A 4,986-nucleotide genomic window follows, 5' to 3' on the forward strand; every position below is an offset into this window, starting at 1 on the left:
AAAAAAACACGCAAACCAAAAATGGACTATTTTTGTCCAAATACTCTTAAAAAATTAACAAAACAACACAGCAGCTCATAGCTCAACAGGAACATTTAGTCTTTTGTGCTTAATTTCTACTGTGAATCTTTCCCACAAAAGTGTGCTCATGCAGCAATTGCACGGTGAAAATGCCAGACTGAAAACCAAATGCATACAGACATTTGGCCTATCCAAAAGATACCAGGACATAAAGCAGGATTACAGTCCCGCAATGCAATAAGAGATAAAAAATTCAGAAGAGATCAAAGTAATTTCAGAAGCAAATGAAACATTTACATCGGAATCATGCCTTACAAGTGAAAAGACATGAAATGGTATTAGTTTGTATTATTTGCAAGCTGTCCAAGGCCAGAATAATTGTCTAAGGACTCTTCAAAATATATTTAGGTGCTAGATGCAATCTAAGAGCCTTCAAACCTTAAAGCAAGGCCAAGTGACAAAGAGAGAATTAGAAGTCAGGTCACCTCAGATTCCCAGTGAATTTTGAATAGGCTCTTAGTAACTAAATAGTTAGGAAATGGCAGATTTCAACTGATTCAGTATTTGTATTTATTCATTTAGTTGGACATTAGGTGAGTAGCTATGAGAAGGCAGTTCATGACCTAGAATTTGATGGACACAAGGGAGATTTTTAGCGTTTACTGGTAGGAGATCCTTTGTGTGATTAACCACAGCAATCAGGAGATTTACTACGACTTTAAGCAACACTACTTTGCTACAGCTCACAGGTGCTGTGTTAGAGAGGGGGAGCCACAGCCTGAACCAGGAGGAAACAACATGATTTCATAGTGCAAATTAAGGAAGCAGCTGTTCAAATTACATGGGTGAACAAAGTATAAGCAGTTGGAGATGAAGATATTAATGTAGCCCTCTTCCAGCCCTTCCCTCAAGATCACCAAGCAAATGGAAGGGTAGGCATATATCATTTTCAAGGTGCTAAACTACTGCACAGAAAGAAAGAACAAGCATGATGCTGAATTGATCACAAAATCAGAAGAGGAACCTGTATTTCTGTCTACCTGCAGGAAGGGGAAACAAAATGAACATGTAGGAAAGAACCCAGGCACCAAGTAAGAAGAAGCAAAAGTCCTTGGAGGAACTTTCCCAAGAGCAGGTCTTTGATGAGAGTGTTCCTATTCTAATGACAGCAGAAGAGCTGAGGGCCAGTAGCCAAGGGTTTAAGAGGTCCTCAGTGTGTTGTTTACTTTAGGCTGCAGTATCTTTACCTAGAAAGGAGCTGCCTTAAATTGATGGATGGGGTCTGTCGGCAGCCAGAGCTTAGCCTCTGAAACAAAGCCCTCTGACACAGTCTTTAATTAGATTCAGTGGCCTTATCACCAGCCAGGAATCAAGAGAGATTTCCCTACCTGAGTTACAATATGCCCCAGATGAAAAAGAAACAAAAACAAAAAATCCCAACCCCAAACCAAGCTGCGATCAATTCTAATTTGTCCAGTGCATGATAAGTTTTTGTCTCATCTGACACAGGCTCAGCAAGAAGCAATTTTTTAATGTCACAGCTTGTGACCTCATCCTCTCCTGTCTGTTTACAGGATTCTTTCCTGCCCAGGCCAGGAAATGAAACTGCCAAAGAAGGTGTATCAGCCCTTGGGAGCTGGTTTCAGTTTAATGCCCAGCATGTTCAGCTTCAGATATGCTATTGAAATGGAGCAAATTCATTAAGCTGATGAAGGAAGGCTGCAGTAGAGAAACACAATAGCAGAGTGGGATTAGGCCTGGAGTAAGTGTCTGTAGTTTGGAGGATTAATGAGAAAGCTGCAATGGATTTTACATGGTGAAAAGGATTCACTGAACGCTTTAGGTGAAATGAAATTAGTCCCACTCATGCTTTCTGAGCCCTAAAGCAGCAAAAGAGACTTGAACCTGCTCATCACATATAATAAACAGATCCCCTTCAGCAGCTCTCCTTTATGGAAAATTCCAGTGCAACGCTACTTACCATTTATTTCCTCATACTAGCAGCCCATGCTCTCTCTTTGAATCTCCTGACGGACCACAGAATGCTGTTGAGAGGTCTCTCTGGTCCACCCAGCTGCTGGCACCTCTTCTGAACTCTCTTGGCTCCTCACAAGAGGCCAGGACCTTAGCAGTTCCCTGAGGTGGAAAGGGAGAAGAAATGGTGGCCTTTTAAATCCCAGATGCTCAAAATTCCAGCAGAAGTTTAGAAGGGATGGAGACTAAAATGTAGAGAAGGGAAAGGAGAGAAGAAAGAAGAGATATATAATGCATCATCTTTTCCAGGGGAAAGCTAGATGGAGTAAATATACATGTGGGTGGATTAAAGCTTCTCAGGGTCGTTCTGATAAATGAGAGTTGGTGGAAGAGGGCTTTCCATGTCCCTGAGTGAAAGAACAGGCCCCAAAAAAGGGATTCCTGAAGTTAGAGCAGTTATGCAGTATACAGCTGACTCCTAGAAACACAGAAAAGGCCATTAATAGAAGCTTGGTCTGGCTCATGCGTCTTGTGTGTTGCCTTCCAGTCCATCATTCTTTCTAATTAGGCACCTCTGACACACAATTAATCCTATTTGCCTTCAGGCTTTTTTATCTTTCCTTCTGCTTTTATCAGACAGGGAATTAGATTCTGTTAGTATGTAAAGTGCATTGCATGGACCTGACTTTTCATAGAGATTTGGAGACTTTTAAGAAAGTAGAGCCTAACCCACAATCCTAAAAGTTTCTTATGAGTAATTAATTTCTTTCTCTCTCTCTCTCTTTTTATTTTTTTAATCATACTGCTTATTTCATCTATGCTCATACAAGCAAAAAGTCAAAGATGTAGCAGTGGGGCTGAACACTATTCAGAGCTGCAACGTCCAGACGATCCCAGCCTTCAGTCTTCTCTCTGCCACTCTGAGCAGCCAAAATCGGTACCCTTTTTGGTTCCATCGTTCTCGTCTCAAGCCTGCCCCACATCCCATTACCCTCTATTGCAGCAGGTACTGCACATGCAGTCCCAACCATGTGGAACAATTCCACAGCAGGTACAGGTTCAGCTCTGCTTCACCTCCAAGCACATACTCTCCTGCTTTATTCTCTCCTCTCTACTCTTTCAGCACGGCTCTGTCCTCCAGAATGACTCTTTTGAGTCCTACTGACACTGTTCCAGGCCTTGAGGAGAAAAGACAGGCCGGAAGAGCCACCTTATCAATCTTTAACCATGTCCCTAGCTTGCTTTTTGTTCTCTCTAGTCAAAATGCAGCATGACTGCTGACAATTCTCATCACTAGAAAGTTAATAAAACAATGTTAATGAAATGCTCACTCCACTCAATGAGTTGTGAGTGCAGGCAGCAATGGCCACCACACCAACTATTTATCACTGTCAAAGTCCCCTGCAGCCTAAAACCAATTCCAGGCCTAAATAAAGAAGGCTCAGCTCTGCCCGGAGTGTAATCTGCCTGACATTTCAAATACATATTCCTTTGCATTAAGTGATGAATTGCAGAGGCTGCCAAGACTGAAGGGTTATGAACCACTGAGAAATGAAATGTTCCATATCCTCCACAGCTCACTTCAGTCAGTGATGGCCAACATAACATACTACTCCTCTCCGACTCTTGCTTAGATACACCTATCCGAGAGATACTTGCCCTTCTGTTAGACGTTAACCTCCTTACCAAGCAAATACATCCTTCCTAGCCCTTTTCTCCAAATACATTTCCAGCCACATCACTCAGTCAATTTGAGGGGCATTTGGTCAATGAGTACGATGGGCTTAATTAGGAAATGGAAGAGCAGAAAAAAAGTCATTCTATTTACACTCCCTGATCGCCTCAATTCGGAAAGTTTCTCCTTCCAAGCCAGCCCGATTTCCATCCCTCCACACAGCCAGCCTAGAGATTAGACCTGTTAGTCCCTCTTTAAACCAATGTTCCTGTAAAGCAGTCATTAACAAGATACTTCTGACTTAGCAGGTATTGCAGAAAGCTATACCTTCTTCCTAAGCTTCCCCTGCTGCCTTTTATATATCAAACTGAAATGTAATTATCTTCACGGTGCAGGGTGTAAATCAGGGGTGCGTGTCAGGGCGATTTCCTTCAGGGTTTTATTTTATTGCGTAATAATATTTGACACAGGGCTTAAAGGTGCTGTTACCTGCCTAATCGCATGAAACAATTTCATGTGCAAACAGCTGGTAGGTGTGAAAACTACCATAAACCAGTTCAAGAGGATTCTCTTCCTCCCTTCTCTACAAATAGTTCTTTGAAAATGTTCCCTGTCATTGAAGTTTCCCCTCCAGAGAAATAAAACCAGTAAAAAAGTGGTTCTAGTGGGAGACTATTTTCCCCTTCCAGGATTCATACATATAGAAACCAGCCTGTCCTCCCAGGGTGGGTACCTATGTGTCTCTGTGCCTTGCCCCCCTTTTCTGCAGTGAAGGGAGAAACAGGAAAATAGGTTATAAATGTGCTAAAACTGACAAGAAATAGGGTCTTCCTTTAGAGAACAAGGCAGGCTTTTCTGAGCAGGAGCCAACAGTGCAAGCAGGACTGATCACAATAAGGTTTTCAGGCCATGCTTTGGTCTGTGTTACTCTGATGCCTTACACGTCTGGCTGTCACCCTGCTCAGTATAGATTTCTGTGTTCATCATCTCTTGACATCAATTCCCTGCTTCTGTATTCATTGCTTTGTGTCCCTGCAGTACACACGCACATGTTCAGTCTGTGGGGTACACAAAGACTGTCTAGATCCTGAGCTGCACTGCTCTGACTACATCCAAGTCTTGGGGAGCTGAAGCTCTCTGGCCTTATTTACACATCCATGGGCATGCTTCCCTGAAAGGAAAAACACTTCTTCAGATAAGGATATTCAGAACTGAATCAAGTCCAGATGTGAAACCCACATGCATTAATTAAAGCACAACAAACCACCTCGGGTAGCTGATCTTATGCAGGAATGAAGTATGCAACCCTAAAAAAA

This window comes from Nothoprocta perdicaria, unplaced genomic scaffold, assembly GCF_003342845.1.
Source record: "Nothoprocta perdicaria isolate Ctin4 unplaced genomic scaffold, notPer1 scaffold_201, whole genome shotgun sequence".
Taxonomy (NCBI): Eukaryota; Metazoa; Chordata; class Aves; order Tinamiformes; family Tinamidae; genus Nothoprocta; species Nothoprocta perdicaria.